This window comes from Pinus tabuliformis, chromosome X, assembly GCF_031772625.1.
Source record: "Pinus tabuliformis cultivar Carrire ecotype Pingquan chromosome X, CPIR1, whole genome shotgun sequence".
Taxonomy (NCBI): domain Eukaryota; kingdom Viridiplantae; phylum Streptophyta; class Pinopsida; order Pinales; family Pinaceae; genus Pinus; species Pinus tabuliformis.
The window spans coordinates 1,430,858,301-1,430,884,764 of NC_142308.1; positions in this window are offsets into that span (position 1 = coordinate 1,430,858,301).

Sequence of the window (26,464 nt, forward strand, 5' to 3'; positions counted from 1 at the left end):
AAAGATAATCAGCTCTAATGGTATGACAAAGCTTCTAAAAAAGGAGCAAAGAGCTGTAATTGCACAATTATATTTGCTATATATTTCCACATCGGAATCATCTATTTCTCCTGATCTCCAAAAAGTCTTGGAAAATCATTCCAAGGTATTTGAGACTCCGAAAGGTCTCCCCCCATGCGTGATCATGATCATGCTATTCATCTGATTCGAGGAAGTGTTCCTCCAAACATCAGGCCGTACAGATATCCCTATATCCAAAAGAGTGAAATTGAATGTATGGTTGCAGAAATGATAGAGGCTGGTATAATTCAACTGAGTCAAAGTTCTTTCTCTGCTCCAGTAGTATTGGTGCACAAGAAGGATGGATCAGGGCACATGTGTCCGAATTATAGGGAGCTCAACAAGCTCACTATTAAAGATAAGTTCCCTATTCCTGTCATTGATGAATTACTGGATGAATTGCATGGATCAATTTACTTCACCAGGTTGGATCTTCGTTCAGGATATCGTCAAATCAGAGAGAAGATTGAAGACATTCCGAAAACAGCATTTAGAACTCATGAGGGTGATTATGAATTTTTGGTCATGCCTTTTGGCCCTACCAATGCACCTTCAACATTTCAAGGTTTGATGAATGCAATTTTCAAACCATTCCTTAGAAAATTTGTGTTAGTATTTTTTGATGATATACTAATCTACAGCAAGTCTTGGAAGGATCATGTTGAACATGTTGACACGGTGCTACAAGTATTGGATGAGAAACAATTATATGCAAAAAGATCAAAATGTTTCTTTGGAGTCCAGGAGGTGGAATATCTGGGTCATATTGTATCTCATGAAGGATTCAAGGTAGACCCTAGCAAAATTAAAGCCATTAAGGAATGGAAAATCCCCACATCCATAAAGCATTTTCGAGGATTTCTCGAGTTGACAGGGTATTATCGCAAGTTTGTTAAGAATTATGGGAGAATAGCAGCACCTCTAACAACATTATTGAAGAAAGATGCATTTTCATGGACTCTAGAAGCAACCAACGCCTTTGAACATCTTAAAGAGGCAATGTGCCAAGCACCGTTCTTAGCTACACCAGACTTCACAAAAACGTTTATTGTGGAATGTGATGCTTCAGGAAATGGAATTGGTGTTGTTCTAATGCAAGATGAAAGACCCATTGCTTTTGAAAGTCGTCCAATCAAGGGAAAGTTTTTAAGCAAAGCTATTTATCAGAAGGAAATGTTGGCAATACTCCATGCACTTAAGAAATGGCGACCCTACCTAATGGGAAGACACTTCAAGGTAAAAATGGATCATGATAGACTTAAATACTTTTTATAACAAAGATTATCCTCTGAAGAGCAACAAAAGTGGGTCACAAAGATGTTGGTTTATGAATTTGAAATCATCTACAAAAAAGGGAAGCAAAATGTGGTGGCAGATGCACTCTCAAGAAAGGATGAGGATGTGGAAGCATTATTGTGCGCCATTTCTATTATCCAACTAGATTGGATAAACGAAGAAAAGGAGGAATAGAAGAATGACGAAGAAGTGTGGGCACTTATTCGAAAGTTACAACAAGATTCCAGTACGTCTGATACATTTAGTTGGCAAAATGATTTGTTATGGTACAAAGATCGCTTATACCTCTGTAAGAATTCCTAGCTAAAACAAAAGATTCTTATGGAATTGCACACTTCTCCCTTAGGAGGGCACTCAGGATTTTTAAAAACATACCATAGGGTTAAGAAGGAATTTGTTTTGGATGGCCTTAAATCAGATATTCAAAAGTTTGTGGTGAAATGTTTGGTTTGCCAACAAAATAAAGTTGAAACAATTAAGACACTAGGTCTATTAGAACCTTTATCCATTCTAAGCCAACGTTGGGAGGAGGTTTCAATGGATTTTATTGCAGGTTTACCCAAGTCTGAGGGAAAGAGTGTCGTCATGGTGGTAGTTGAAATACTTACCAAGTATGCACACTTTTGTGCATTATCACATCCATTTAAAGCTGGTACAATTTCTACTGCATTTATGGAAACAATTCAAAAGCTACATGGAAACCCAAAGATTATTGTAAGTGATAGAGATCCCATTTTCACGGGAAATTTTTGGATAGAATTATTTTCTTGTCTGGGTACTCAGTTAGCTCATAGCTCATCTTATCATCCTCAATCTGATGGGAAAACTGAAATAATAAAAAAATGTTTGGAAGGATATCTTCGTTGCTTTGTATCTGATAAACAGACACAATGGGTCAAATGGTTGCCTCTGGCTGAATGGTGGTATAACACTTCCTTCCATACAACAACAAAAGTGACCCCATTTATGACACTTTATGGGTATCAACCACCATCCATCACATCATATTTAAGAGAAAATTCTAAGGTTTAGGCAGTGGAACATCCCATCGACCATCAACAACAAGTCCTCCAACTCTTAAAGGATAACCTCGTGTTGTCACAGAATAGAATGAAACAACAGGTAGATGAACATCGCAGTGAAAGAAGTTTTGATGCAGGTGATTGGGTATTCCTACGGCTACAACCATATAAGCAAATGTCCCTCAAGCAAGCTAGGAAGGATAATAAATTATCACCAAAGTATTATGGTCCGTATAAGGTGTTGCAAAAGATTGGTACTATGGCATACAAGTTGGAGCTTCCTGCAGCTTCTCGATTGCACCCAGTTTTCCATGTTTCATGTTTAAAGAAGGTTATAGGTGACAAGCTCCCAGTTGAAACAATATTTCTAGAACTTGATGAGGAAGGAAAAATTATATTGGAACTAGAAGCAGTCACAGAAACAAGAACTCGACAGCTACGAAATCGATCAATTTCAGAGTATCTTATCAAGTGGAAGAACTTATCCACTGAAGATTCCACATGGGAGGATGAGAATTTTATGCAGAAGTATCTAGAACTACTCAAGCGTTGAGGACAACACTTTTTTGAAGGAGAGGGGCATGCTGGGTCCCTATAATACTAGTGATTACCCCATTACTATTGTTGTGCCCCTATTGCCCCCATATTGTTATTACTGTGCCCCATAGAATCCCTCTATTGTTATTTTTGTGGCTTTATATTATTATTGTTAGCTTGGCTCGATTATATTGTGACTCCTTAAACTCCTATATATAGAAAGGAGGTTTCGTCATTTGAGTCATCCAAGAATTGTTCATTTATGTAATGTCAAGGAGGTTTCTCCCTCGAAGAGGCTGAATTCTAAGGCATTGATCTATCTTTTCTATCTTTTCCTGAGCTGGTTTCATAACATAAGTATAGATCTAAGATATTTTCTTCAAAGTGACATTTCAACGATTTCTTTTTCAAAATGAGAGGAAGACATAAATGACACTTTTCAATTTCGAATAGAAGATTATTTCAACACTTCAAATATCAACAAATCAAATCAAATACATGAAAAAATCTTCAATCGACTTATCTAGAGAAGGAAGACTTTACGATGCTCCTCTTTTGGACACAAAACGACAATTATGACACTTTTTGCACCAAAATGATAGATCAATTTAAATAAATTTTTGAGAAAGGATTGCTAATGATGGAAAAATTCATAAAAACATTTACTAATCCTAATCAATGGAGGCTGAACTATGTAAAGCAAGGAGGCTTCAGTAATGCGATTTTATTCATAAGCAGCAAAACAATAGAACAAAGCTAAAAACAAGGACAAAAACCCCTAATTTCAAGGAGAGAAATAGGATTACTCAGTCATCGCACCTATGCTTCACAAAAATAGGGATGCATCTCACTTTCTACACTTAAGAAGTGCGATGCATACTGGTTTCCAGTGACAGAGAGTGTAATGGGCCAGGGAGCGCAACTGAGATGGGTTTTGGCTCAAATTTGCAGTTGATTTCAGTGAGTTAAGCTGAGCTATTATGAAAAGTAATGAAAAAAGTACCAAGGTATGATCTTCAGAGGTTATTGAGCTACGAAAACGGCATCTAGAATGCTTGTAAGTCAGATGTTCAATTCATAAACTAAACCGGAGATTGACTGAAGCAACATTCATCTACTATGCAATTGCAGAGCAAGATAAATTAGAAGGATATCTGGCTAGCTCCAGGCTCCATCTATAGTTTATAAAACACACAATAAACAAAAAACAAACAAACTATTCATTCCCCAGTGGAGTCGCCATTTTTTTTCCGAGAAAACTAGTGTTTTTTTTATCTGCTAGTCCCACTAGAATTGGCAGATATCCTAGAAACAATCAATCAAAGAAATTTTCGATTTCCTATATGTATGATAGATAAGAGAGAAGCAAGGGGACCAACCTGGATCTTCCGCTTGACTCCTTGCTTTATTTCTCTCCCACTTGATAGAGCTTGCAACTCCTCTCCTACTTGTCCCGCTTAGAGAATACTTATAGAGTTCAGGCTTCTGTGATCCATATCAAGATTGTGAGAGATTTTTCAGCGAAAATCACATGGAGTATCATTTGTCGACGCGTTTCGAACCAACTAGTGTGGTTCATCGTCAGGACAAGTTGAAGAAACAGATACATCTTAGCATGATAAATAGCCTGAGCAGAGTCTCCAACGGCTACATTGATTAACGGCTAATTTTGACCTTAGGAGCCAGGTCAAAATTATAATTTATTAATTTAATATTTTTACTATTATTATTATTATTTTTCTATGGAAATAAGTTAAATTAGGTAAATGGTTGGTTTTAAAAAGGAATTTATTTATAAGAATTAATAAATATAATTATAATACTAGGTTATTAAAAGTTAGGATTAATCATTTCAATGGTTTATTTGAAAAGAAAAGAAAAGAAAATTTATTTATTTATTTAAATTATTTAATAATTAATATTGGTATTATACATATATATAAATATTTTTATACTTAAAATCATAATAATAGGTTGACGAGTATTTTTATTCAATCATAATTTAATGGTTAGTTTATTCAAAAGATGTTACGTTAGTTAGAAAATTAGTTAAAAATAATTAGATTAGAATTTCAACGTAAAATTAGTTATATAAAGGACCTTAAGGTAATGTAAAATATATATAAAATTAATTGAAAAGGGAGCTGATTTCTAAGTACTATCAAAGTTAAAAGCAAATTGGAAAAAAGTAATATTAAAATTTTAAATAAATAAAAGGGAACAATAAATAAAAATCAATTCAAAATAATGTTAGTTAAAAAAATAATAATAATAAATTAATTAATTATTTAGTTATTTAATTAATTAATTAATTAAAAATAATAATAATAATAACAATAATAATAAATAAATAAATAAATAAAAATAAAAAATAAAATAATAAAAAATAAAAATAAAGAAATAAAAATAATAAATAAATAAGTAAAAATGAAATAAAGTAATAATAATTAAAAATAAAGATAAAAGAAAAAACCTAAAGAGGAGGGCGGAAAAACGACTAGGACGAGAGTGCAGGGACCCAACACCTACTGACTTTCTAGCCATCCTCTCTATTGAGATTGCTTGGTCTCTTTTCAATCTCAAGCGCTTCCCTAAATTTTCGATGATGGAAATGCGAGACCTTAGCAATAACACTAGCCTCCTCAATACAAACATGATGATTGGTTTTCTCAGCATGTTCAGCTAAAGCGGAAGACTTAGCTCTCCTATGCCTAAGATCCGCCGTGTGCTCGCTAATCCTTTGATTAATGGAGCGACCAGTCTCCCCAATATAGGGGGTCCCACAGGAACAAGGGATCAGATAAACGCCTTTCATGTCCTTAGGGTCGATCAGATCCTTCACAGATTTGAGGGACATGCGAATGGTGTTCAGGGGCCTAAAGGTCACAGGGATACTATGCTTCCTGAGAATCCTTCCAATTCTATCGGTGGTCCCCTGAACATACGGAAGATGGACACCAGGAATTCGCTCTTTCGGTTCTCTTTTAGACAGAGAATTCTTGGAAGCTTTAAGGAAATCCCTCTGACCCATGTATTTACTATAACCATTCTCAACAAAGACATCAAGCAAATGGGATTTTTCATTCTCAAAGCTCTTCTTGTCCGAGATCCTCAGGGCCTGAGTAGTAAGGGTATTGAGAACACCCATCTTTTGAGCCGGGAAATGGTGGGAACTGGCATGAAGATATTGTTCTGTATGAGTTTTCTTTCAAAAAACTTGATGGGCGAGGGAACCATCACTATTCTTCGAAATAAGAATATCAAGGAATGGAAGGCATCCATCAACTTCTTGCTCCTTAGTGAACTTAATGGCTGAGGATTGCTTGTTGAGATGATCAAAGAAGAGATCAAGGTCATCCTGGCCATGAGACCAAATGACATTGGTGTCATCCACATACCTTCTCCACAGTTTGGAAAAGAGCCGGGAAGAGTTCAGAGCCTTGGACTCAAAATCCTCCATAAACAGGTTCGCAACAATAGGGGAAAGGGATGAGCCCATCGCAACCCCACAGGTCTACTCAAAGAACTCTCCCTCAAAACTGAAGAAAGTGGAAGTGAGACAGATCTCAACCAACCTGGCTGTGTCAGGATCTATTAGGCGGTTGCTCACATCCAAGGCCTCATTAATAGGGATGCAAGTGAACAGGGAGACAACATCAAAACTAACAAGAATGTCCCCAGGATCAAGCATAATGTCCTTTAGTTCTTCAATAAAGGAAGCAGAGTATTTTACGAAGGACTCCGTACGACCAACTAAGGGCTTAATCTTTAACGCAAGGAACTTCGCAAGAAGGTAGGTAGGGCCTCCAATGGTGTTGAGGATGGCCCTTAAGGGGGCACCTTCCTTGTGAATCTTGGGGAGGCCATAGATTCTGGGGGTAATAGGGCTGCTTTCAATGAGCTTATGGTGCAAGGAACTCAATGAGCCAATGGATTTAATGGCCACAGCCACGTTTCGAGCCACCTTCTTCAAAGGATTTTTGGGAAGCTTTTTGTAGCTACCACTATTATGAAGATGATCCAACATCTTGCTACGGTAATCATCCCTGTTAAGAATGACGGCAGCCCCACCCTTGTCTGCCTTAAGATCAATGATATCATTGTTCTGGTTTAAGGATCTGAGAGCTAAAGATTCTTCCTTGCTGATGTTACTCTTAGGTGGCTTAGCCTTTCTCAAGGAAACTGCACAATCCTGCCTAATAGTATCTTTGATCCTATTAGGTAAACTTTGGATCCCAAACTCAGTATCACAGATAATGTCCTCCATAGGGATTTTTCTAGGGGTTAAGGCAAAATTTAAACCCTTGCCCAAAACTTCAAAAACAGAAGGGGGAAAAACAAAACTGGAAAGATTAATAACCTTGTTACTAGAAGGAGAAATACTAGCAGCCCTTTTATTCCTATTATTTTTCAAGAAGCTTCTGTTAGTCTTGTCCATCCAGTTATTATTAAAAATATTATCATTATAGATATCATTATTACTAAAATGAGTATTATTATTATTAACACAATAACTATTATAATTATTATTATAAGTAATAATGTCACTTTTATTATTCATATTGTTATTATGATTCATAACACCATTATTATGATTCTTAATGAATTTACGTTCATTACTTATTATGTCACTATTATAATTATTATTGCGTATATTAAAATTCTTATCAATATTAAATAATTTATCATTATCATGAGTGTTATTAATAACATTGTTATCCTTAATAACATTAATATCTTTAATCATCACGCGTTCATTACAGTCACTATTATAGAGAATACTTGTAGAAACAAAGTAACAAAACACCATCAAATCATCTCGATCTATTATATCATAAATAATGCAGAATCAGAAATACATTGAACATACAACAACATTCACAAATAACAAGATTCACAAATACACGATTATATGGAGGAAAACTCAAAGAACTTTATTAAAATAAAATGGAGAATTACAACCCAGGTGTCTGGTCCAACATCATCCTCCCAGCATCAAAGCCCTCTTCACCTAATGAAAAGCAAAAACACCCAACAATACGATGCTCTTTCTCAAAGACAAACTACCAACACCTCCTTACAAATTACAAAATTCCAGCCTCAACATCTCTCAGATGAGGGATCCATTTATAGATGTCTACGAGGTTATGAGTCATCTCTGGGATTTTGATTAGTGTCATTCCACTTTTTGTTCTTGGTTCCACTTGGAGATTTCTTAGATCTCTTACTCATCCCTGAGTGAATTCAAAGAGGCAATTGTCATAGGAGAAGTTTCTATAAGATTCCATGAGCATCCACTTAGCAAATTGTCTCAGACATTTGTCCATTCTCACTCATCGCGCCCCACAGAAGGCCTCTTCAGTATGCATTGCACCTAGCCAGTGTAGAATTTAGTATGCATCGCAGCTTGACAGTGGAGCAGTCAGTATGGTCCAATTTTGGCCAGTTCTGAGTAGTTTTTCAGGTGGAACTTTTGGGGAATGATGTAATCAATTGACCATGATCCTTTATGCTATGAAACAACACTTTCAGGGGTTAAAGAGACCTTGGTTTATTGACATATAATATTTGGGCTGCAGTGCCCAAATATGCTTATAATAGGTTCTAAGTTGAGATGTCCTCCCTAATGATATGCTCCCTAATGTCGTTCCAAGTTGAGATGTGCTCCTTAATAATATGCTCTTTGATGACGATTGATGATGATATTTTGATTAGCAACCCATTAATGGAGATTCGAGGTAGCAGGATAATGGATAGAGGGTGGTAGCTTGAGCTCCCCTCCTATAACAAATTCTTCTTATTCTAGATCCGAGAATGTTCACCATACGAGTGGGCACAATCAAGAGATAATCATGAATAATAAAAGGATAGATCAAGATGTACAATGGTTATTTCTAATGATGAGACAATAGAGATGGACAGATCATGAATAATACATGATAGAGATGATCCATGATCAGGGAAAGTTTTAAGGATGGAAACTTATCGTATACCATAGAAACCTTGGCGAATCTTACATTTCCCTAATATGCAGACTATAAAATGTTTGGTGAATTTTTTTTAAATATATCCTAATTTCTAATGAACTTATATAGTCTCTATAATTTTTTTGTGATTTTTAGGATAACATAATTTTATACTATAAAATTTGGGTGAATCACTTTTAGAAAAAAATGGAATTTGGCGAATCATCTTTTCAGAAAGCCCATGGAAAAATAACCCACCTGTGAATATTAGCCCCTAAAACTTTCCATGTCCGTGATCATATGTGATGACACTTTGAGATTCCATAATGGAATATTGAACGATGGACCAATATTGGTAGGTGGAACTCTCCCTAGTTGAGCGGCAGTGTTAATTTTTGAAACTGCAGTCAAATTCCACCTTGGACAACTCAAATGTGATAAATGGTGATTGCATTAGATTCATATTTCTGAGAGGACTAAAATAGACATAATGATCACCCAATTTGGTTAAGAGGAAGTTGAGTTATGAATTACTTTATTCTTACATGTATTATGGAATGGGTTGGACCTAACCACATGGTTAACTGCTTAGGTCGGCCATAAACCCAAGTGGACCCCCATGGAAGCCTATAAATAGAAGAAACCTCAAGCTCATTTGGACACATTTGATCAAGATATATTATCTTCTCTTATTGTCTTGGTCCACACAGGTCTAACGAAACGAGTTGGCACAGACATATGAAATCACAGGCGTAAGGTTCGCTTTGGCTTACGGTTTTTTGAACACTAGATGCTAGCATACAACTGGGCATTATAGTTCTTTTACATTGGCACATAGGCTTATGGGAGTGTCTGGGGAGCCTTTGAATCTAGCAAAGTGAATCATGGGAGTGTCCAGGGCTTTAGAGTCAGATTGAGCTCTATTAGTCATGAGATGCTCGTACAGAGTGGTCCTGAGAGCATTTTAAATGCCATAGATGATTGTGCACTAGATTTATGAGAGCATCTAGGGCTTGAAGTAAGTCAAGGTATGTTTTACCCTCAACACCCTAATCTAGTTCTCCTAGGAGTGTTTGGATCTATTCTAGATGTTGTCATCTAATTATGCAGAAAGCATCTAGATCTTCAATAGACACTCGCACAACTCCTCCTCCTTGTGTTAGCGACTCATGGATGATACTTCTGTATCCATAAGTTTCTAGTCAGTGTTCAACTATGTTTGGCACAGTGACATCAATATCCAAAAATTGTCTACAGTCAGTTACAACACATTACAGTCATCAGAATCAGGGTTTTGTTTTCAAGCACGATAAAACATGTTTCATGGATATCATAGTTGTTTTGTTGCATAGATAAGGTTACCGATCATTGTACTCTCTTTTGCTAAACCATTTGATGAAAATCGAAGAAGAAGAATATTTTCAACGGTTTTCCTAAAAGTAGATTTTTCCCTAGTATCGAACCAATCTCGGTGTCTATATTTGTGTGCATGATTTTCTTCTATTCTTATGTCTTTCTACATTGATGATGACGATGATGCTTTTGTTTCTATATAATTACATATGTTGATGAATAATGGTGTAGATCTGAATAATGTAAAGATGATATGGTATGAACTTAATGTATTAATGAAGGAATGAAGTTATCAAAGAAATGAATAATATAGCCCTATGAATAATGTATAATTGATCCCCTTTATGGCCTAGTGAGCATGAAAGAGAATACAGGTGAGCTCAATAGGTGCCCTTTTCATTTTATTTTAACGATCCTAAAGAAGAGTTCAAAGAATACTCAAAACATTATCATTTTCATGAGTTTTATGGTAAGGATAAAAAAGAGATAGAAGTAAAAAAGTGTACTTCTCATGGTTTAATGAGTGTGGGAATGGAGAAGAGGTTACTCATTGGATTTCATCTTGACTAACACATAGGAAAGAATAGAAAGAATAAGCATCTTTGGGTAGTTTAATAAGCATGAAAAGGTGGAAAAAGGAGCATAACGTTCTCATTGTTTAGAGATAATCAAAAGAAGACCAAAAGGAAGCTCCTTCCAGAGATACAAGTGGTATAATTGTATGAACATTGTTCCAAGGGAAACAAAATTGACCTAATCAAACCAATAAGTAGTGGAAACATGTCTGCAAATGGAAATAAATTCATTGTGGTGATCCCTTTGGAAGGGATGAGATGGGTTGCAAGATGGAGTGAAGGATAACACAAAAAGAAGAGGTCAAGCATCATTCCAAGGTTTGTAACTAGAATGAAGTAAGCAATCATTATGACAACATTTAGTAAGACATTGGAGATCGTGATCGTAGGAAGCCAAAAAGTAATGATAAAAATAGTGTGGAGCCCCCATAAGGTAAGAAGGCATGGCGCTCAATTTTCATTTCATGTTGGGTACTAAAAAGGATTCTGAACCTACAAGTGAACACGACATGTGAACCAAAACGAAATTCAAATGCTATTCTAGGGCACCTATGAAGGGTAGTCTCCATTGTAGAATTTATATATGAAAAAATACATGGTTAATATTACAACTTTGTAACACCCTCATCCCGCATCTACCCATGTAACTGACCAAGGTAAATATGAAATGAGAAGCCACTGTAATGGGATTCAACCTCCTTGGCGATCTTAAGGAAGTGGAATAAATGGAAACCCACAACACATACCCTATATAGCTGCTACATGACTCTCAGAAGCCTTCCTAGTCATCCCCATGACTAGTCCTTGGGTCCCACTGATTTCTTAGACCATTAAGCCCCTTGACGCTCTCTTGATATGGAAGAGGGTGCATCTAGGAAACTCCAGTTTCTCCCACAACAAGGCATGGGTGCATCTACGGAATTTTATCGTAAGTCTTGTGAGTGCAACTAGGGGATTTCTAACACTTTTTCAGGCTTAGAGCACATGTCACTTCCTAGAACTACATAACACGTTCATAACTAAAATATAACAATAGAATAATGGTAAAAATGCAATTACGTGAATAAGGACTTGACTCGACCCCTACTATCCATGACAGGAATTTCACCAAACATGTCACAAATATGCAATCTTCAGGTTTAAACAATAGATGTGAGTAGAGGGGTCTCATAATTATCTTAGAATCACAAAGAAGCATTGTTGCCTTATATCATTAGCTACATTATCATATATTGGTTCATAGAAACATTGCTCATTCATTTAGAAATAAAAACATGAGGAGATCGATACATCATCACTACAATAATACATCGTCATGACCAAGATACTAACAACAAAAATATCAAGGATACATCAGCCATAGAATCCACATATAAACCAGTATATTTACACATAAGATACGAAGGAAAGAACCTCTTAACATTAAATGCAAAATCCAACCTCATATTGGACTACCATGTTCCACCTGGCCATAGATTGATTGATCCAAACCTCTCTTTAGCCAATCTCCCCTGTGCCATATTCCAAACATGAATGTGGGGCTCAAACCAAATGAACCAGCCAAGGAATCCCAACAATAAACTGCCTCACCCTCCTTGATACAAACCATGCTTTACCACAATCTACATAGGATCACTAGGAAAAAACAATAAATATGTAATAATATCCTTTACTATGATCTCCACCAAATAACTAGGCCAAAATAAGCATGGATTCCACTAGATTTATCCACCTACATCGTGAGGAATCTCCATGTCTCCTAGTCTCTAGGCATTACTGTAGTCCACACCAGATCACTTTGCCCTAATCGAGACTCCACTCTCAAGTCTTTACCATATATCCCATCTCTGAATTACTAGGACTAATGGAGAGCACCGACCTTTAGGATTTACCATATATCCCACCATTTACTGGTCAAGGATTCCTAGGCCCACTGAGGCAACACAAAATCTAGCTTTACTGCAACCCACAATCTGATTCATGGGTTACTAGGCCATGTGTTCTCTCTTTTGAAGATCCACCTCACTCAGCTTCGAATCCATCCAACAATCTAGCTCAACCAAACCATGAGAACCCCATCACAACATGGATATCTAGAAATGGCAAGGCTATGGTGAAAACACTGTCACACATGGATAAACCCATGCCACAATAGCAAAGGTCCACATGAAATACCATGCATGCCAAAGCTAGGAACGAAATCACACATGCAAATTGATACCTACGAATAAACGTGTTGTAGGTACCCGATCATACTCTTTATTTCTTTCTCCTTCCTTCCACTTTCCTTATTTTCATTTCTTCGTCCAATGGTAAAGTGCTCCAATAAAAATCAACGTCCAAGACTAAGTGAGTGAGTGTGTGTGTGTGTGTGTATGTGTGTGTGTGTGTGTGTGTGTGTGTTGTTTGTGTGTGTGTGTGTGTGAGAAAGAGAGAGAGAGAGAGAGAGAGAATAGAATGAGAGCTCTAGAACTGAACTGACAAAAAGCTACATTGACCAATCTTGAGCAAAAGCTTGAAAAAAATCTTACCAACTGATCCTCCGAATCCTTTTTATTCATGAGGCCTATATTTTCTTCATTTTCCATTATCTTGCTTCAATTTCCTCCTCACATGCAACCTGTGAGATTTCACCTTCCCTTTCTCATAATTTCCATTATTTTCATAAATAAATGTGCTAAATATGCCATTTTCCCTTTCCAAAGCCTTTCCCATTGCCTTTGTCAAATTCCTTTAGGCATAATAACCAGAATGAACACTCACTAGGATGTTTTGACTGACATTTAGCTTGGAATATGTGTCCCATAACCGTGGTCTTAAATTTTTATATTTATATGGATTTTTAACTAGGGTTGTTATATAACCCTCCCCATTGGGGCAACACCATCCCCATTGTTCAATGACACCTATATCTAGAAATACCACTGAAAACAAAACATAATGCCCATGGAGCTTTATAACTCACTGTAGTATTTACAATGACCATATGCTAAAACATCATGAACATACCTTTTATTGGAGCTTCATATAATATCTCATTATGGTATTTACAATAACCAAATATACACACATACACATTTTCTTTACCTAGAAAATAATCATACTCTCTATGGAGCTTTATAAATCCAACTTGATATAATATTTACAATAATAAACACATATACACATATGCACAATTACTCAAACAACAAATAAAAAGATACGGTGCCTCTTTGTGCAATAAATGAATCTAGAGGCTCACACCTTCACCCTCAAAATAATACTAGGATTCACTTCCTTCCCAGGAATTCCAGAATCCACTGTAAGGTAAAATTTTCTTCCAATTTCCAGCACTATAATCATATGCCACTTGTCCTCTTAGTGAAGATTTACTAACACATTTTTCCAGGGGACCTTCCCAGCGTGTATCTGATTCCATCTGTCATTGTTAATGACCATAACAAATATATCCTCAAGCTTCCTTTCTATGCTACATAGTCCCTCGGCAAATTCGGTCACCCCCTTCAGTGCAGTAAAACACCTTCCAAGTTCTGTTGGTACATCCATATCAATAATTCCATCTCTCGACAAGGTTTACTCACATTGAAAGGTCCAAAAACCAAGGCATATCCCTACCTTGAAACCATCATACTAGTCATAACATGCTCATGGAAATAATTGGACACTATTGGGTACTAGTATACCACAATGGCCCTGCTCATAAATGCTTTACTAGCATACTATTGTCTATTCCTATTCCCTTTGTTGTTGCTCGTAATGCTTTCCATCAGTGTCAACCACACAACCGGGGATTTCATGCTTTCCTATACCAAACAAATAATTTTCATTAGATTCAAAGAAAATTGAAAGAACATCAAATCATATAGCATCAATGGCCTGCTAATAAGGTATACTTGCAATTATGTTCAATTCCTATTGCAACAAGTCAAAGTAGAATCTTTAACCAAATCATCATGTATAAGCATATCACATCAGGTTAACTCAAAACAAAATCATCATAGATAAAAATCATAAATCACATGTAACCATCATAAACTAGAATCATGGATTGCATTTAATCATCGTAGACCAAAATCATAAATCACATGCATAATAAAACTGAAATAAAATATTGATACTTATCATTTAGTAAATCCTTAGCTTCTACCTTTGTCCTTATTCGATATGCACACTAGATCGATTGCCACACCTGACAAACACCTAGTGCCTTGTCCTCAACTGTGCACATAAACATAGTGTGCATCACACAAATACAACCACACACGACATACAACACCATGAAATACTTCCACCTACACCTGGCATACCACACGTACACCTACACCTAGTGTACAACACAACACAAGACATAATGCATTAAAATAAAACACAATACATACACCTACATCTGGTGTACAACAAAAAATTACATACACCTACATCCTATGTACAACACAACACAATACGTACACCTACATCCTTTGTACAACACAACACAATACATACACCTACATCTAGTGTACAACACAACACAACACATATACATACATAGAGTACAAGACAATTAATACATATGTCACGATACCATGAATACACAATGCAGATACATAATATCACATGCCCACAACACAACATGTATGACATGTGCACAATACGACATGTAAACTTGTACCATACATACAACATGTACATAATACCACGTATACAATGACCACCCACACAACATGTGCACATCATCACATGTACTTGCTACCACCTTCACACGCATACAAATCACCACATGTACACCGCACCACCTGTAGAATGTGTACACAATACCACATGTACACAATACCACATGCACGAAAAGTACATGACACAACATGTACACAACATCACATGGACAATATGTACACAACAGCCCCTACACAAAACACCACATGTACAACATGTACACACCACCATAGGCACACAACACCATATGTGCAATCATGTACAGAACACCATATGTACATAGTACCACTTGTACAACATGCACACAACACCATATATACATAGAACAACATATACAACATGTACATAACATCATCTGTACATAGCACTATATATCCAACAAGTGAATAACACCATATTCACACAATGTTTCATATCCATCATGCGCATAGTGCGATATGTATAGAACACTGCATATCCAACACATATATAACACCATCTATACCCAACATTGCATATGCAATATGCACACAACGCCATAGGTGCAATCAATGAATATAAAATATACACAATACATAAAACAAAATATCACTGCACATCCAATACCACATTGCCTCTACCAAACATCCTTGCTTCCAATGTCTCTCTGCCATTCATGGTTATCCTAGCATGCCACGGATCATGTTGTTTTCATTTGGCTGATGTATCTCTCAAAATTAGCCTACCCATAGCATAAAGATAGATATAGTATAATAACATAATATCAATTCATATCCACATGATATTGGCCTCAGATATCTGTCATACTACTCTTCCCACTTGATTCCTCATGAACAACAATATCTTCATTCCATTTACCTACATAAGTAATCATTCCTCCATAAGAATGATTCTTGATGACCCTATTAGACAACGACATACATACATACATATATACATGGATATATCTATATCTATATCTATATATATATATATATATATATATATATATATATATATATATATATATATATATATATATATATATATATATATATATATAAACATTAGCATAAACATGATCACAACATAATTAACAAATATCATAAGTTCAAGGTTAAGAGAACTCCCTTTATCCAAGCACAACATGCAAAACATTGAGAAAAATTGTTCCTAACATAGTCAAGCAATCAAATGCCTCAGATCCATTCAATTTTCTTTTCCTGTTAGCATTCTCATGATTTTTTTGTCACCATCGGTTTACACTAATAGACCCAACCAACTTAGCTAACTATCACACTCTTACCTTTAGCTTCGCTTAGACATACACCAGCTTCATCAGAGTCTTCCATTACCTGTTGACTTGCACAAAACTCTCCCAGAGTTCCATCATCTTTCCTATTTTCCCAAATAATTCCTAAGGCCCTCAAAACATAAAAAAAAAGAATGAGAAAGAAACAAGAATAAAATCATGAAAACAAATAACAATATGAAACCACAAACAAAGTGGCATGATCATTCACTAAACATAAAAAAATACAAATCATTTCTAAGCAAATTACAAGGTACCAAAAGCACAAGACTCTTAATAGACACCATGATTAAATCCCCATGGGTTCCCAGTCCTTCCGAAGGAAAGCTCAACTTGATCCTTCTTGAAGATTCCATTGAAACTTCTTTTCCATGCAATTTTCTGTATCATACCGTCATAACACATAACTGTCAATGCATAAATAAATGTAAGAATATACCAATTATCTTACCTTGTTGTTCCAATAACACTGCCTTGTAACTGAACACACATGTTAGCCACATGTTCCAAAGATCAAGAGAACATATCTAATAATTTGAAATCAACCTTTACTAACACTAACAAGCATGTCGTAATCCATTTTCAAATTGTAGTCATTAGACATAATGCTAAAACTCTCACCTAATTACACTCAAGTACATATCAGCAATCCAATCACATATGTGTGAGTATAACCATATTAGAACAAGATCATTCCTTCGAGCAATCTTACATACACATAATCATATCATGAAATTAATCAAACATTAAAACAAAACTATAAATGTACCATGTTAGATAAATCAACTAGACAACATAATAGACACCAAGCACTCAAACACCAAATAGACGACATAATCAGACAATCAAGCACCAAATATACAACATAAACAAATGCATACCTTAATGTATCTCAGGGGAGGCTACCTTCTCTACAAAATCAAGATATACTAGCATGATATAACTTCACAACGTATCAACTCAACCATAAACAAGGTCATGATATCCATAACAAAAACAAGCTAACATGTTCACATTATAAACTCATAAACAATTTTCATTGATGCATGACAATCACATATGCACCGTCAGTCTAGATTAGTATGAAATAATATCACAATGTATTAACATTTCATAATATCACAATGTATTAACTCATACCTGAATGTCATAACCATGAGCATCTGCATAGGCCAATCCAAGTTAACGAAATACATATAGCATCAAGGTCTTAAGTGAAATAACCATAATCATAAAGTTCACTAACAGAAAACAACAACAATGCATATAACAACAAGTTTCTATCATTCATGATTATTTGAAACGTGTGCAGATGACTACACTAATCAACTAGCATCTATCATGTATGTAACCATAAAATCAATAGAATGAAATGCATACACATAACCATAATTCATGTAACAATCGTTAACCTACATACTTGTATGCCAACATGATCCTGCCTCAAGGTCCAATGTTGCAACTTCATTTTGATTGTTTACATCTCCTAGTTCACCTCAGTCAACACATCAACATCAAAACATACCATGAACAACTTGCTGACCTGCAATTCCTACAACGACCTCATGCATGACAACCATGCCCATAACAATACATGAATAACAACATATATATACTGACATTCATAACAAATTCATATAAAATTGACATAAATTCATGACTAAGGCATCCCAACATAACATCATCAACTTCCACGTGGCGATGTCACTACAGCCATCATCAACACTGTTCAAATGAAACAAGCATATGGACAACAAGCATAAGGAACACATATGAAACTGACATGAATGCATGAGCAACACACCTCCATCCAATTTGAGGGGTGAACCATGATCTCACACCACTCTATGGTATCAAACATCATACAAGGAGAATGAAAACTAGACACTGCCTAAAGAGAACGAAACCCGCTCTGATACCACTCTATAACATCCTCATCCCACATCTACCCAAGTAATTGGGAAATCAGGGAAAATATATGATGAGAGGCCACTATAATGGGATTAAACCTCCCAGGTGAGCTTAAGGAAGTAGAATTGATTGGATCCTGCAAGATAGACCTTCTATACCTACTACATGAATCCCAGAAGCCTTCCCATTCTTACCCATAACCAGTGCCTAGGTGCCACTGATTTTCTAGACCATGAAACTCTTGGACACTCCATTCATGTGGACAGGGGTGTGTATCAGAGGCTCCATCTGCTCCAATAGCAAGGCATGTGTGCATCTTGGGACTTTTCTTCTGAGTCCTTTTCCTATGACTCTATGATTGGTGCCAATTTTTTAGACCTAGAGCCCAGGTCACTACCTAAAACTCCATGACACTTTCAGAAATGAAAGAAAACAACAAAATAATGATACAAATGAAATTAATTGAACAAGTACTTGACTAGGACCTTACTGGCCATGACATACATTTCATAAAACATGTCACAAATATGAAATCTATAGGTTTAAACAACATGTATGAGTATAGGGGTCTCATACTTATCTGAGAAACACCAAGAAGCATTTCTCCCTTATATCATTAGATGTGTTGTCATATATTCGGTCATAGATACATTTCTCATTCATTTACAAATCAACGCATGAGGAGAGCCATACATCATCAATATCATAATACATCCTTATAACCGACATAATAAAAACATAAATATCGAGGATAGTGTTAGCCTCCTATACCAATAGGGTTTCATATTTCATGATTGACAGTGGAAAGGCTAAAAATGATCATCTTTGATAAAACAAAGATTCCATTTTTGGTGAACAAAGAAAAAAGTTAAAAAATGTAAAGAGGGTATGCCTTAAAAGAATAATCAAAGGGCGAGAAAATGAATTGGTCAAAAGAAAAAGAATTGAAATGAACCCCAAATAAAGACCAGGAAAGTGGCCAATCAAAATGCCACTGCTATCTTGATGTATGGCTCAACAGCTTAATCTTGGCCACGCCATCTTTTAAATTGCTTGTTTTAGAGTAGGTAATGAGTACCTGTTCAAACAGTTTAAGCTTGACAGATGACTAGCTGGATAGAGAAAGAAAGGAGCCCACTAGCTTAATCTGGGCCCTTGGAAGATATAAGGGTAGATTTAGATAGGAGGGAAGCAAAAAGAAAAGAGAACATGAGGGTTTGCAAGTCTAAGTGCACCCTCCCTGAAGAAACAAAAAGTGCTAGGAAATAAGATGGGTAGGCAGTGGGGTTGCAGAAGCATGCCTTCTCTCATATTGCTGGCCTAGCAAAAGAAACCCATGGTGGCCAGAGCATATTCTTTTAATCAGCATTTTGGTGGTATCAAAGTGAAGCATGTCTAACCTCCCAAACATTCCTTATCAAACTCCTCACTAACATCCCAATATCACTTTGTCATAGAGTAGAACCACATTTCTTGTGCAAAAATCTTTTCATTTTGATCTACTCTCAAAGCTAAGTTTGTTCCCTAAAAACTTAGTGACCATTACCTCTCATTTATATCTCCCTCCCATATTAAATATTAACCATATCATTACTTAATTCCCTATGTTCCCCCTTTCCCTATTATTATATCACCATTTTATATAAAAACCCCAAAAGTATGTATTCCCCACTCCCTAGGCAATATAGCCTTACAACTTCAAAAAGTCGGGCAATAATACAAATTTGTGTTCATATTTTGTTTTGGGAATTAAACTAACAATCGGTTGGTTTAATAACCCTAGTGCATTTTATAAAGGAATATATCCTTTACCTGCTTGTTCCGCAAAACCCACAAATTTCATATATCCAAAGTTTTTTTTTACCTCCCGGCGCGCTATGCCAAATAACAAAAAATTATTAATAAACGCGTCGGGCCCCGCCGTATTGTGTTGGCGATTTTCCCTCCCGTCGTCCGTCGGATCTGGGCCCTCCCATCCGACGACTCACAACAATATCAGACCGCCTCCGTTGCCCGAACGATAGCGCCCGAAATCTGTCAGAGCATGACGTCAGGGCTCGGACGCGTGTCGTTCCCAAGTTGTATCGGGAGGCCTCCTGCCGAAACCACTCCCGTATTATAAGCGGTCCGAAATTACCACTTACCACCGTTGTTTCTCCGCCATACGTCACCTCCATGTCACCCTTACGTCACTGCCGCCTCAGCATTACGTTGCCGCCCCATCCGCTATCGCTCCGAGCTGTCCGCCATGTCACCTGTCCACGTAGGGTCGCTCACTGGCCGCCACATCATCATTCCGTACCTGACCCCACCCATGATGTCATGCTGACGCCATCCTACAAAAGCGCGCCAAAAGCCAAATTTTCCCTATTTTGCCCAAAAAAATCGTTTTTCGCGTTATTTGCAATTTTCACTCACTGTACTCCTACATGAGCAAATACGTCGTTTACTTGTCAACTTCGAAGATTGCTCCTTGTTGCTGGCACCCTGAATTCACCTACTTTTCCACCATTGTCCGAGTAGACCAGGTATTTATCAGTTTACCCCCTCCGCACCTGGTTTTTTACATAATTCACTGGACAAACTAAGAAAAGAAGAAACACAGTAATTTCAAGAAATCCTCATGAACCAGTGGTCCTCCTCCACACTGTAAGCCCAACTTTACCTACAGAGGCTTCACATTGGGCTGAATTCCCACAAATTCACAGTTTGTATGCGCATTCGCAAATCTAAACCTCTTCCCGATAAATCCACCGAGAAAGCAACTCTCAAATCCTAGCATTTGCTCACTGAATCTATCCTAGGAGCATCTTGACTTATTTTCACCCCAGTTTGCCTCTTCCCCTCTGCAAATTGCCTTGCTCCTGCAAAATCCACTGCTCTATATTGCTGTGCCCAAGAAAAAACTTCAAATACAATTCCAAATTCAGTTGACCATGGAGACTCCAGTGGCATTGAACATTGCCCCATTAAATGCCCCACATAAGGACCTGGAATGGCTAGCCCTGGCAGACCGAGATTATCAGATGAAAGACACTATAGAGTTGTGTAACAAATACCACATAGAAGCAGTGTGTGAGTTAAGGAAGAAACACAAAGATGGTACAGACCTCCTGGGAATCTGGAATTCCCATTTGCCAATCTACTATCTCCCTCAGGTCAATGAGTTTCCTGACTTGATCCACCAGTGCCGCTCAAACTATGACCCCACTCAAAGAGCTGTTCTGAGTCCTTCAGGCTCTGTCTTGTTCCATATTACTCCTGAAGCCATAAATCAAATGCTGCAGTTTCAACCTACAAAGCCACTGGTCCCTCTTTCCATGCAGCTTTTATTAGAGCAGGGTGCCAAGCTCTCCAACTCACAAATTACAAGAATTGGCCAACTGTTTATGATTCCAGAGTTTCAGCCTAAGCAGCCTCCCCCTTATCTGCATGTCTGGTTTAATGACATAGGGAGACTATTAGTAGACATGATATCCTCCATCCTAGGGTTCAAGACCAGTGAGTTTGTAGATGAGACAACACTGGTGGTGCTGTCCATTTTCACCCCAGGACAGCCCCCTGCTACCCAGTATGACTATGCTTCATTTATATCCAACAAAATGCATGAACAGTTCATGAACTTGGAAAGAGAGAGGGTATTCAAGTACACCTCCTATATATATCATCTGATATTGTACAATCAGCCTGATGCTTTTCCTCTATTCCTCAAGAAACTAGATCCAAAGGGAAACAAAAGGTCTGTAATGTTCTGGACATTAGTCTGCCATCATATCCATTACTCACCATATACATACTGTGAATTTATTGACTGATTCATTCACCCAGCCTTATCACTGCTGCAAAGTTCACCTCCTCCTAGACTCACTGATGATATGCATAAAATCCTTCAGCTGTCCAAGAACTATAGCATAGGGGATTGGTACTTTTACCAACACCATACAGTGATCAGGATATATGGCTGTGAGTTAGCACCATACAGGCTACCAAAGTATGTTCCCATGAGACTCTTTGCTCTAGAGTACTTCAGGCAGTTCGGCAATGCAGATATGATTCACTTCCATAGCAAAAACAAGAAGGCACAACTGAAAATCAAGCATCAATTGGGTCCATTCATCTTCAATAAGAGGGAAGAAGCTTGGAATGAGGCAGACCAAATGCTAAAAGCCCTCCAGCTCAAGACAAGCTTCTATTGGGCACCCTATGACCCTAACCATTTCATAAGCCTCAGAAGAATCAAGCATAGGCTTGCCCCATATGACCACATTAGCATTCCAGAAGTTGAAAAATATGCAAATCAAATAGATTGGAAAAAGGGCACATTAGTGGAAGATTATAGTGAAGAAGAAATAGCAGAGAAGGACATTAAAACTTTAGAAAAAGTAGTTGACTTAGAATATTTGGGACAGGTCTGGTCTTCAGGCATTCATCATCGTGGAGAAGTTGCCTCTTCGTCCAACGTTCCTCAGCAACCTGCCAAAACAGCTAATCCAGTAGCAGACATGACTAAAGGCAAAGCAGTGCAGCAAGAAGAAACACCTCCAAATGTGGAGCAGCAAGCAGAGCAGCAGGAAGGCAGGGCCAAACAACCTGACTCCACAGAACAGCAAACACATGAACAAATTCCTCCAAGGCAGGAGGTGACAGTTGAGTCCTCTGTTTTACAAACACCTGCTAATGAGGACAGGACAAGAAAGAGGGATAGGCAAGAGGACACTCCTCTCACTACCTCTATGGACCAGCAAGGAGAAAAGAGACAGAGGTTGAACCCTTTTTCAGAGGAGGAAGTACCAGAGAGACCAATTGATAATATGCCCCCTCCTAGCATTGAAACATCAACTAGCTCTCTGCAGCAAGGGCAGGACATCCCACACGGGACAGAAGTGAGCTCTTCAAGGCAGAAATCAAAGGCAGACTCCAGCATCAAGCAGCAATTCATTGACATAAAGAAAAGGAATGAGCCCCTCAGGCACCAAATTTACAACCATCTCCTAAAAATGGCGCCAACAAATCAGCAGAGATTAATGTCTGCCTATGACATTCAGGAACAAAAAATGACTCTTAGTCATTTCAGGCCTACCATGCAGCAACCTCAAACAGCTGCCGATTACATCAGAACTAATCTGGAAATTTTTGCCAGAGACATCCACCCCTTGGATCAAATTGAGCTACACAGACAAACAGGGGAAATGATATATTCTACATTAGCTGATAAGACCCTGTTGGCACACCAACTACAAAATTCTCTACACAACACTGCAGCTCAACTGGAATTGGAGAAAGCATCATCTCAAGCCAAGGACAACAGAATCAAGTCCTTGGAAGAGATCATTATAGAATTGGGTCATGATCCAAAGGACCCTAAGGGTGTGCAGGCACTGCTAAAGAAAAGAGATGAAGATGTAGCAGCTATGAGAAAGCATATCAAGCTGCCAGCTACCCTTCACCCTCAAACTGGAGAGGTGGCAGAGCAAAAGAGGGATCAGGATGTAATGGCTCTACTCCTGAGTTTATACAAGAGGCTAAGGGAAACAGAGAGTGCACTAGAGGCGGCAGGGAAATCAAGATAAAGTGAGGCACCAATGTAGCCAGCACAAACAGCTGCATCTACTGAAGGGGTGCCACTTTCCACTACTACAACAGGTCCTCCCACAGGACAGACATCAGAGGTTGGTCCTTCAACATCAGCACCAGCAACAGCACCAGATCAGGGACCCAGCCTAAGTATGCAGAACATGATGAAAGAACTGGAAGCCTTTGAAGCACAGATGGCAGAACTGAATGAGACTAAATAAAAATTGGCCACAGTTAATGAAAAATATGACAAATCCAAGCAAAGTGTAGCTGAAAAAACAAGGGAAGTAAGGGCTCTTAAGAAGAAAATAAAAGAACTAGAGAAAGAGCTCTCTCTTGATAAAGTTGTAGTGGGAATCAAGAATATCCTGTGGACCAACATTGGTCAATCTATAACAGATCAGTGGCAATACATAGAAACTATCCATGAGCATATGGATCTAATAGGCAGGGCCCAAAAAGAAAGTCAAAGAGCAAGAGCCTCTGTTGGAAATATGCCTGAAATAGCTAATAGAATGATCAACGTCCTGAATAACCCCACTGGCCCTCAGCTGGCAGCAATGGGTATCACTAATAGGACTGATACCATTTTATTAGTGAAGAGAGTGCTCACTTTGAGAAATCATGTGCAAACGTTGGACAGAAGGTGCCAAGAGATGCAAACAGAGGTGAACAGATTCATTGAGAAGATCACAATATTGCATAATAGAGGCCTTCCCAGCTTAGTAACCAGTGCAGGAAGGTTACTGTCTCATGAAAATTATGCCAAGAGGGTAGAAACATATGCCACAAATCAAATCACTGCAGCAGCAAGTACCCCAGAGGAAACAGGGCCTCCATCCGGGCAGGATCTCTATGACAAAATAGAGAATTTATTTTTCATTGCACATGAGATTAGACATCTTTTTGAAGTGCCTCCAAACTACTACAAATATACTGAGGCAGATGAAACTTTAGGCATAATCTTAAGACACCAGTTGCCTACTCAGGAATGGTGGACGAGCATGATACAAACACTGCTGTGAAAGACAGATTGTTCACCATATTTTTGTATTTTTATCAGAAAATCAGCAATTTCAGAAAGTTAATATATGTTTGCTATGACTGGGAAAGCAATTGAAAAGTCCATCTCAACAATCCAGCTTGACCAACAAAAGCAGATGACTACAGATGCAGATGACGGGGCTCAGACAGCCGTACCTCGACAGAGCAATCAAGAGTGTATCACTCAGAATCAATACGAAGCACCCAACCGACCCAGTGGCCTCCAAAAGTCAAAGAATTTCTGACAAAGCTGAAAGGCATTCATTATATATTTAAAGTAGCAATAACTTTTGTATCTGCTATTTTTGAAAGTTGGTAAACACAGTTATTGAGAAAATGACTCAGCGTTAAGATATTTTGTAAAAACGATTGTATATATATCCCCACGCATGAACTTGTTGGGGTTGTTGATTTTTCTTCTGGAGAAGCTATGCTGTAATTTCAGACTTTAATACAGGAAGCTAATGGAATTTCTGAAGTTCTGAGTTGTTTTGAGGTGTTATGGTGTGCTTGCTTGCTGCTACAGGATTCCTACGCTATTTCGTGTCACAATAAGTTCTCTGAACCATCTTGTTATGTATTTCGTTCTTTCATAATCCACTCATGCTCTATATTTCACAGGTTTAATAGCGCAGAAAAAGAATAGTTCAGGATTTGTTCATGGAACACCCTAAACTCAATCTATGCTGTTATGAATGTTTTCTTCAGTATTAGTTATGAATGTGTAATTCTTAGTTGCTCACCTTCATACTAAATCTCTCACAGTAAATACTGTTCAGGAATTCAAATCTGCTCCTGAGTGATATTTCCTTTCCCCACATCACCAGCCTATTGAAAGATTCTTAGTTGCCTTTCACTGGCTGGACATATTTCATATTCACAATTTTAAGTTTGTTTCATGATATATCTATATGGCCCTGCAGTTTCATCAATCTTACTCAATACCTCAAACAACACATAATCACAGACTCCATTGCCCAATGGACTGAAACTTCTGAAGATCTCATCTCAGCTGCTAGAAGACATCATTCAACCAAAACTTTAAACAAAATTCAGTGTGTAATAACTAGCCTAAACTTTATCAAAACAAAGCTAAATCCTAAAGAGAGAGCCCTCTCTGATTGCAGGTAGGCTAGAACCTGTGATCCAAAGATTGGTCTGTGG